Source organism: Rhinolophus ferrumequinum, chromosome 10 (genome assembly GCF_004115265.2).
Source record: "Rhinolophus ferrumequinum isolate MPI-CBG mRhiFer1 chromosome 10, mRhiFer1_v1.p, whole genome shotgun sequence".
In the NCBI taxonomy this organism is placed as follows: Eukaryota; Metazoa; Chordata; class Mammalia; order Chiroptera; family Rhinolophidae; genus Rhinolophus; species Rhinolophus ferrumequinum.
This window is the reverse complement of record NC_046293.1, coordinates 39,651,667-39,662,562: the sequence shown is the minus strand read 5'-3', so window position 1 is coordinate 39,662,562 and position 10,896 is coordinate 39,651,667. Positions and strand designations below refer to the sequence as shown.

General features: G+C 38.5%; 1 protein-coding gene across 3 annotated transcripts in view; it reads left to right on the top strand.

Moving 5' to 3' along the window:
- The first annotated feature begins 6,023 nt into the window (after window positions 1–6,023).
- ERGIC2 (ERGIC and golgi 2) overlaps window positions 6,024–10,896 on the top strand; it is a 35,545-nt gene continuing 30,672 nt past the window's right edge. The window contains exon 1 of one of the 3 annotated variants that reach the window (XM_033116797.1): window positions 6,024–6,144. The gene's annotated coding sequence lies outside the window, so the exon portion shown is untranslated. The remainder of the gene's footprint in view (window positions 6,145–10,896) is intronic. The other 2 variants (XM_033116798.1, XM_033116800.1) reach the window with 2 other exon arrangements.

The following is a 10,896-nucleotide window of genomic DNA, read 5'->3' as shown; positions in this document are numbered from 1 at the left end:
CATTTGTAGAATGGGAGTAACAACCCACCTACCTGCATACCGGTAGCACAAATGAACATTCAGTGGCAAACTATATTGGGGGGAATATAACTCAGGCCTGTGGGTCATCCCCACTTTCACACCCATGACTTTATTCCAACTCCTGTGTTTCTGCATTCTTCAACTGTTCCTCTGCAATAGCTTCACCTCCCTTTTTATGTCTTGTCAATGCATCTACTCTGCAAACCCCCAATTATGGTTCCATCCACCCTTGCTTTTTGTGCTTTTCTAACTGAGTCAGTGAGAGCATCGAGAACAGTGCATCTTAACCGTGGCTGCGCATTAGAATCCCTTGAGTTGCTTTAAAACAAAACAAAACTGTAGGCCAGGATACATTTGGAACCAATTAATCACAGTTCCAGGAGTGGAGACCTGACTTTTTTTTTTTTCTCCTTATCCTGCTTTTCAAATTTATTTTAGTTAGACATTATATGTTGAGATCATTGTAAATTCACATGCAGTTGAAAGAAATACTACAGAGACACCAAAGTACTTTTTGCCCAGTTTTCACCCCTGGTAACATCTTGTGGGATATTGACATTGATGCAGTAAAGATACAGAACATTTCTATCACCATATGGATCTGTACTGTTGCCCTTCTATATTTAATAAATTGTGGTACATTCATTATCTGAATACTGTGTGCTGTTAAAAAGAATGATGTGGTAGATCCAATTGTAATGATATAACCGTAATGCAGTAAATGAAGAAAATCAGAACAAAATGACCAATTAAAAAAATATGTTGGTGGGGGCCGGCCCGGTGGCTCAGGCGTTTGGAGCTCCGTGCTCCTAACTCCGAAGGCTGCCGGTTCCATTCCCACATGGGCCAGTGGGCTCTCAACCACAAGGTTGCCAGTTCAACGCCTCGAGTCCCGCCAAGGGATGGTGGGCAGCAACCCCTGCAACTAAGAGGGAACACAGCACTTTGAGCTGAGCTGCCGCTGAGCTCCCGGATGGCTCAGTTGGTTGGAGCACGTCCTCTGAACCACAAGGTTGCCGGTTCGACTCCTGCAAGGGATGGTGGGTTGTGCTCCCTACAACTAATAACGGCAACTAGTAATGGCAACTGGACCTGGAGCTGAGCTGCACCCTCCACAACTAAGATTGAAAGGATAACAACTTGACTTGGGAAAAGAAAAAGTCCTGGAAGTACACACTGTTCCCCAATAAAGTCCTGTTCCCCTTCTCCAATAAAAAAAAAAAATATGTTGGTGAAGGGAAATTTTTTTTTAATCTCAAGGAAATTGGCAGGAAATGGTATGATAGAGCAATGATGATCTGTAAAGGTAGCATAACATAAAACGTGGAACCAGTGGGTACATGTATAGAGAGATGAGTAGGAAAAGAATAGACAAGTTACAAAGAGTTTTGTATGATTTTCTTAAGAGATAGCAGTAAAAATTTAAAAAATCATTTAAAAAGTGGTCTAGGTAGCAGATATGGCAAATCATTTAAGTAGGTAAAAGTCTGGATAAGAGTGAAGTGAAATAGCATGGGAAGACAGAGGAGCGCTGCATTCAGTGTATGTGTGTGTGTGTAGCGTATATACAGACACATATAAAATCACTATATATGTGTGTGTATATATATATTTGTGTATACACACACACACAGAAATTTTGGTAATAAAAAATGTGAATATTTCAATGTATAATGTATCAATATAGTTTACAATACACTTGTGAAAATGAATTATATATAAAAATACTTAAAATGCTTAAACTGCTACAAATATGGTTTTCTCCACTCTTCATGTGATATAGTTGAAGACTAATTACATTTTTCTCCACTGTCATCTCAAACACAATGAGGTGAGGTCTTGGAGGCACGTGGACAAAAAGGCAGACACATTTCCAAAAATGGTTCTGGAAGAGAAACCAGGAGCCCACATATCACTGTAGGGCATGTGTTTCTATATGGAAATACCTGGAGCAAGGTGGTAACATGTAAATTTGGATGATCCCTTCTGAATAATTAATAGATGTCATCTTTTGGAAGACTTATTTATTAAATTACAAGGTTAAAAAGGGGTACTGTCAGGTCAAAGTAGATATTTCTAGAGTCATCCCTGAAAAGTGAACAATGTTAATAACAATCCTATGAACTAAGTGATATTTGCCTTTTTCTTTCTCATCCTTTTAATTAGGAGAGTTTGTATCTCCAATCTGTTTGCCAGGGAAAGACGATAAAATAAATTTACTTTCCAAATGTATGACTGCTGGATGGGGACTCACTGAACCACATCGTGAGTATATTCACTACCTCTTCCAGGATTAGAATCCAAACAAATACAAGTGAAGTCCAAGTAGACTGTTTACTCATTTTCAATTTTTCTGTATTTTTAATAGGAATACTAATAGAAAAAGTCTTTTTCATAGTGGATCTACAAGTGACTGCTTGGGTTTTAGGCCATCATATTTATTGATGTTGGTTCAATAATACTTGTAAAAAAGGTGTGTTGGAGAATGTCTAGTGTTTTTTTTTTTTGCCTAATAAATATGTGTGTGTCCCATTTATATGTAATTACTCCCCAACTGCACTGTGAACACATACGCTTACACACACATTTGTTATCACAACAGTATATAGATGGCACTTTTGTGAAAATCTATACTTGAAGATATGAGCCTATTCCCAAAGACATGACTTTTTTTTTCTTTGAAATGATAGGCTAGTATAAATGGTAAATGGGTGGAAAAATTATGTGAAAATAACTAGTCCATATAAAGATCAAACCCATGACTGTGGTCTCACTTTCACTGTATTCTACTGAATTAACAAGTTACAAATGTCCAATAAACTAAAGAGTACGTCAGGATGCAGAATGCAATTTCAATTGTCAGCTTACACACAGTGTCAGCGCATAAAAATGATGTCTGTTCAGCAAAAGCCAAGTTAAAAGAATGAGAGCACACAATGGTGTAAAGCATAAACTTAAAATATAGAAAATTAATTGTATAGTTTGCTTTATCAACAACTGATTTGGGTATAAATGTTGTCTTTTTCCTTCTATAAAGTGAAATTAGTTTTCTATCTTCTTAGCAGGGTAGTAAAGACAAAAGACCCCGTGTAAAATGCTTTGTTTTTGTTGTATAAGCCACTGTGAAGTAATCCATTTTTGACCAATCACCTAATAGCATCATTACAGTGCTGAAAGCGGAGAATGAGTGGGATTGAATCCTAGGAATCTGTCTATAATATAAGGCTATTTTTATCCTTCAAAAGCATTTGCTTAGGTCATGTGTGTGTTTATTCCTTTTTCTATTAGAAGATGAATTTTCTAAAACTGTGCAGCAGACAAAGGTACCACTGATCAGTAGTGCATCTTGTCGAAGCTACTGGGGACTGGATATTGAAAACACCAATATATGTGGTGGGGCTGCAGGATCATCCTCGTGCATGGTAATTCAAGGATAGCATTGATGAGTATAGGAGTTTTCTTCTCAGTGTGCCTCATGAATGGGTGTTTGCTGACCATAACAGGGGTAAATGTATGGTAGTTTTAAAATGACAAGTGAACAGAATAAGTACATTGCTAAGCTGATGTACAGAGGTTGTTAATGTGGTACTTGAAATAGACTTAGCCTCAGAAAGAATTGCTCATTCATTTGCTTGGTTAAACTATGAAATTGATGATATTCAACTGTTTTTGACCTACAAAAAATAATTTCTTATGGGTTGACTTCATGGCTGAATTAGATAGCTCACAGTACCTACTTTTATTCGCACTGAAAATATAAAGATGTTTTCATGTAACTTAAAACCATCATTCAGTCATTCTATGTAGCAGATGCTTGAAACTTTCTGCATGGCACAGTATATTGTCAACATTGAATGAATTTGTGCTCAATGTATCTTTTAGCCTCTCCTTGAAAATATAGATTTTAATCTGATTCAGGTATCTGTGACATCAGCCAACTACCTAGGTCTTTGGTTCTCTATGTTGTTGTGAGCAGAAATCAGAGATGAGAGTGACTTAGGCATTGTCTGATCATCCTCTGCACTTGGGGTTAGCTTCCACCATGAATCGTAACAGCCTGGAGAACTTCTCTTTTTGCTGGTTGCAGGGGGATTCTGGAGGACCACTGCAGTGCACCCAGTCTGAGCAGTACAAGCTCATCGGTATCGTGAGCTGGGGAAGCAGTAACTGCCATCCCAACGCACCAACGGTCTTCACCAGAATTTCTGCTTACAGGGACTGGATCACATTTGTCACTAGAGGAGAAGCATGATCACTGAGACAGCAGCACGGTGGAATTATGTTATAAATGGGAAAGGAAATGCATAACAGTATACATGACAAATAAGTCTCTCGTCAGTGCTAAAAATCCTCAGTGTCACTTCGCCCAACTCTTGTATTGGGGAGCTTGGATTTGGTGTGTTATATACGTTCAGTATTAAACATCAGTCACAGAAAGTTAATGTTACTTCATGTCTCCTGGGAACTTACACTCTCAAATATCTTTAAGGTCATACCTACTATGTCATGTGTATGTCATATTTGAATACCATCATATACACTTTCACTATTTTTTTCTAGTTTGGTAAACATTGGAAGATATGAAGGGGAAATGTTATTCAGTCCATACAATTCTAAATTTTACTCACACTGAATGGAGCCCAGTTAGATACGAAAGATCCCTGTACATTGCACAATTTCAATGAGCAATGGACATTTAAGACATTATTTATCAGGCTTCTCACTTGAATTTTAATGTTTTGGATAAAATTTTAGGATATTTCAATTGCTTACAAAACAGTTAATTTACTCCTCAGTTGTCCAATACCCTCTCTCTAAACCGTAACCAATCATTAGGGAGCAAGTAACTAAGTCTGTGACATTAACCACTACACTATGCCTCTTATTAAAAATGTGAGGGAGAGAGAAAGAAATCACCTTAAAATTGATTTAAAGTTTTGGGACTAACCCTGACATGAAAGGGTGGAAATAAAATTGCATCAGTGGAAACTCTTTACCTGCCCTTATAGTCTAGGATAGTTTCAATTTAGTGAAATTTCATTTTCAATAAACATTAATTTGCTAAATAAAACAATGTGTCGTGCTCCTTTAAAGGGCAGTTTAGTGTTGTGGCCAAGATTTCCTGCCTCTCCCAGCTATCTGACTGTTGGAAAATCACTTAACTCCCTCTTGACTCAATTTCCTTGTTTCTAAACAGGTAAAAAAATGGTATTACCTTACAAGGTTGTAAGAATTAAATGAGATCAGGCAACTAAAGCACAGAAAACAGTGCTTACTGGAAAACAAAAACAAAAACAAAAAACAAGCTGCTACTGTATAAGCATTAGTCGTCATTCTGAGATTTTTTTTTGGTCAATCAGAAAATTAAAACTCAGTGTTTGCTTGGAAAATCTGGTAACAGATGTGCTTACTCTCAAGTGGTTCCCATTTAAACTTTCTTTCCAAAGTCCCCTCTATTACCTCTTCAACTATGAAGTGTTAGGAAAAGATGAAGTTTTAGTCCTTCTCAATAAATATTTGAGTGCATAGTAAGTATTGGCAGTATGAGAGATGTGCTTTCTTATGGAGTTTACTATCTGGAAGACAAGAAAACACATTGAATAAATAATGGAAAGCTTGACCTATGTCTGGAAAAGGAAGTTTAAATATTCTCAACGGGAGAAAATAAGGAGGCAAATCAGAGAAGGCAAACAAACAACGTGGTGCAGAGTTTGGAGGAGTGATACGCATTTGGGCTGCAAATGAGAATTCCAGCGCTCCAGTCTCTCATCAGTAATGAAACACGGGATGAGGAGTTGAGATTCGTGCGGTGGTCGGCGGTAGTCAGAAGGTAATCTATCCCTTCCCGGAGGAGCTGATTCCTTCCTGGCCATGTGGTTATTCCCCCTAAAATAAGTTTCAACCTTCGCTTTAGTCCCGCCCCTCTCCTCTTGACCACGCCTCTTGATTCACAAAGCACTTCGTCAGCACAGGGCCTATCGCGAGAACGACCTTAATTCTGACGTTTCCCTCGGTGGTAGTCTCTCTCCCTCTCTCTGTTCTCGCGATGTTTCCGGGTAAACGGGAGCCTCGGCGAACCGGGCTTCTGTGAAACATGGCGGTCGGCTGGGACCGAAGCAGAAGGTAAAATACGGAGAGCGCGCCGGGTGCTGTTGCCTCGGTGGTTCCAGGGCTGTTCAGGGCGTGGATGTGGTCGAGGGGGCTGAGAACCTGCCATGGGGTTGGCTCCCTGCTTATCGCTTTTCTGGGGAGAGCGGGCCGGATGGGGGAGCCGCTCCACCTCCCCCGGGGGCGGTGCTGGCAGGACCCTGGGCAGCGCTGCTCTAGGCGCTCCCCTCTGCCCTGGCTGGTTTCCCGGCGCTGTCTCGCAGCTTGGAGTTGAGGTGCTTCCCCCTGTAGCTGCTGACCCTGACCCGTTGCTTCTCGCAGTGCCCGGTGCCCCGGCGGCTCCTCCCGTCCGCAGGCGTGGAGGGTCCGGCGTTGTGAAGACCGTCCGATCGTGTTCCGATCCTCCTGGGTGTCTGGCTCCCCACCACCATTCAGACAAATACCAAATTCTTGGCAGCAAGTTGCTTTCTCTTTTTAAGAAAGACTGAGGTCTTGGCCTGGTCTGGAAGGAGAGTTGCAGACGCCGCTTGGGAAAATGGGAGAGGGGCAGGGCAGGGCGAGATGGTACCGGTCCGAGAGACAGGTCCGACTGTCACTGCTTTTTCTTAAACCTTCGAGGGTTAAGACATCCTCGGAAGGTAACTTGTCAACTCGTGGTAGACAGTAGCCTTGGGTAGTTGTAGTATATTGAGTTGAAAGGTCATTGGTTGGAGAAAACACGTTTAAGTAACTTTTACATTCAGAATTTAGTGCCCTCGAGAGTTAACGCAAAGTTACATACGTATCTGTTAAAATGTTGCAAGACTGGTGGCTTTCAGAAGTAACTAAAGATACAGTTTAAAACAATTGATTCATTTGTTTGAGGTTGTACTTAAATATTTCCTATTTCCTAAGTAATTGCCTAGCCTGATACTTTGAACTCTAGTATACAGCCATTATAAAGAAACGAGTCAGGCTTGTGCCCTGAATAATTCAGGACTATGCTTGTTTACTTAATTTGTTTATTGATATGTTTAAAGAGATGCAATTATTCCAGTTCTCTTGAAGGGAAAACATGAGAAAAATTCCACTTTTTTGGCAGGGCGGGGAGGAATTTTTCTTTTTGAGAATAAACTTTGCTACACAACTGAGTATTGTGATAGTTTGAGGGTACAAATCAGAAAAATATATCAAGCTTGAAAGATTGCAAAGGAAATTAGGCCCAATCTGGAACAACAACAACCAAAAAAAATTAGGAAAAAAAAAATTATTTACTTTGGGATTTAGTGAGTTAATTGGAAGAAATAGTGAAACTTATTTTTAATAGAAGTTACTTTTAGGCAGTCTATTTCTACTACTAGTCCTATTTAACAGTTTTTCAATATTCTGATTCTGTCTCTTAAATTCCATGATGAGCAAATTAACCACTTTGTGCCTTAGTTTCCTTATCTTCAAAGTGAGAATAATAATAATGCTTAACTCATAAGGTGATTGGTGAGGATTAAATGAGTGAAAACATGCAATGCACTTAGAAGGATGCCTGGCTCCCAGTTAGCAAACACTGTGTTAACTCTTGTTATTTTTTAATGTTTGTTTTCTAACTTCTGTGGTTACTCACAAAATGTTGCCTTGGTACTTTGTTAAAATACAGACTGAAAAAGACGCTTTTTAAAAACTATTTTTTTTCTGGCCCCTAAATTAATTAAACACTATTTTATATGGTTAATATGGCTTTATTAAACTCCATCTTCCATTTGCTTGCTTTCTTAAGCTGTCATCCTCTGTAAGGTACAAATTTCTCCTTTCTACTACTCCATACTGTCTTATTGCAATCTAGGACAGTTCTACTGCTCTAGGTGCCTTGTTAACTCATTCTCCTTGCTTTTGGGGGCATTCATGTATTACAAATCTATTTCATGTCTCCCTGACCTTTTCCTACATGTTCTTTATACGTCTTCAATTTTGTACATGTTTATTGAGTAGTTGTTATAGTCAACCCATTCTTTGAGGAGGATTATACTCGCCCTTGCTTCACATTGCTACTAGGCACTGCCAAATTGTATTGTCATCACTCAGTAGTCTGTGCTCTTAACTTTTATTGTTTTATACTATCTTCAGTCTCTTTGTGATATTACTGACGAATCTCACGTACTCTCCCACTTTCCTCAAAGACTGTAACGTAATTCTCAAATATCCTACAAATCTTTACAGTTCTCTTGAGAATTAGAAACAGGCATTTATCAAATGATTCACTTCTATCTTGAATAAAAGCTGTGAGGGAGCCATTATGATCCTCTCCATCTTTTGAAACAAAACAATAATAGGGGATTCTGAGGGGTTGGGGAATCTTTCGGACTTTGTTCCACAGCTAATAAGTGCCTAGATAGTAACCCAAATTTTTCTGATCACAAAACTTACATTTATATTGTCTTACTTGACTTTCAAGTATACCTTTTTCATCACTCAGAAGGTTATTATATTTATTTGAATTATATTATGGTAAACAATTTAAAATATATAACATTTAAGTTGTGAAAAGTCTAAGTTGTAAAATAAAAAGAATAAGTAATTTTTTTGGATATCTAGTGTCTGTAAACTGAAACTTAGGTATCTTTCATAAAAATATTTTTATTATAAAATATTCTAATACAATTAAGTAATTTACAGATAAGTTGTAGTTTTGCTTTTTGTTTAAGTTCAGTGATATCCTGGGTAACATTTTTTCTATATCCTTTTCTCATTCTTATTAAAGGCTTGTATTAATTTTATAGGGCTTCTGTGAAACAAATGACAGTAAACTGGTGGCTCAGAAAATAGAAATTTATTCTCTGTCAGTTCTGGAGGCTTGCAGACTGAAATCAAGGTGTAGGCAGCGCCATGCCCCCTCTGATGGCTCTACGAAAGAATTCTTCTTTGCCTCTTCTAGCATCTGGGCAGTCTTGGGCACTTCTTGGCTTGTGGATGCATCACTCTAATCTCTGCCTCTGTCTTCACATAACATTCTCCCCTGTGTGTCTGTGTGTCTTCACATGGCTTTCTTTATAAGGGCACCAGTCATTGGATTTTTGGGCCACCCTAATCCAGTATGATCTCATCAATAGTTAAGTTACATCTTCAAAGACCCACGTATTTCCAAAAAGGCCCATTCACAGGTATCACGAGTTAGAACTTCAGTGTATCCTTTTGGGGGACACAGTTCAACCCACACATGGCCATATGTATTAGCTAATTAAATATTTCTCATATTGCCAAATGTATTTTAAAAATAGAAGTTAGCTCATAAAACGTGGGTAGCAGGAGATAAATTGTGTCTTCATTTTTGTTTGGAGAAGTAATTAAATTTAATTGAGCAGACAGATTGTAAAACATGTCATGAATTCTATATTTTAATTTTGGCAAAACATCTAATAATCTTGTTGTATTCCGATAGACACAATGATGAAATATGGGCTGTATGACATTACGTAGATTGAGTCTTGATAGTGTACGTCTGTGTTCTAGCAAGAAAGGTGATTTCTTATTTCTTAATGCAGTTTTTCAGTTCATTGTCTTAATCTCACCTATTACCAATGACTTCCTGGAGGTTTTTCATTTGTTTGATTTTTTTACTATCCGTGACAGTTTAGGATAGAAATTGGAGGAAACAGATACGGTATTGGAGCTTGTTAAAGTATGAAGAGCAGCACCAACCAGTGGGCAAAAGAATCTAGTGCAGTGGCTTCTAAATTTTAGATTTTTGTGTACCAGTACAAAACATGTATAGAAAAAAAGAGGAACGGGGCAGGATTTAAGTTCTGACGTAGAATTGCTGTTTTTAATTTTACTAAAGAAGGATATCTAAAAACAAAACAAACAACAAACCTCTGTTATCTACTTTTATCATTTCATAAAAGAAAAGATGTTTTGACATTTAAAAAAAAGAAGGAAATCTCAGAATAAAGGACATATTTTTAAATCGAATAAATTTAACTTAAAAAAATCCTATATTGTCCTTGGTTTTTTTCATTTAGTTACAGACTTAGAAAATTTTGTAACAGAATGGCAGTGACTGCTGGAAACCACTGTTGTAGGGTATTTCCAGATGCATTTTGTAAACGACTGTGTAAGCTGGATGGTGTGGCAAATACAGTGGGAATGGGAGCAATGGAACTGGATGACTGGGAGGAAGGAGTCCAAGAGATTGAGAACACAGGAAAAAGGAAGAGCAGATTCTGACCTAGACAGCCAATGAAAGAACTGAAGGATAATTCATTCTGCTCAGAGGAGAAAAAATGAGTATCTTGGGTTTTAGAGGCGGAGCACTTTTAAAAGTGAAGCGGAGCCCAAACATGACCTTGCTAATGTGGGCCTTAGAATTAAGGTGGAGGTCACTGGAGTGGAAGATACTTACTGTTCCATGGTAAAGGGATTATCAGTGTGAATGAATGCCATAGGATGCGTGTCACAGGGTGGTGAGTTCCAAAGCATGGTGATGGAATGGGAAACAAGAAGCATAGTAAGTGATCCAGAGGCTGAAGTCATTAAGGAAATTGTAAATACATCCCGATGTAGAAGATGAGAAGTACTGAAGTGAGAGTCGGTGTACACTGTGGTGTGGAGCGTGGACCCTGGAGCCACGCTGCTTGGGATCAAATCCGGGTTCTGCCACCTGCGGTGTGGCCCTGCAAAAATTACTTGACTTTTTTTGTGCCTCACTATCTTTATAAATGAGAATAAAAATAGTATCTACTACCGGGAGTCATTTAGAAGATTTAATGAATTAATATATAAATAATACCCAGCACATAA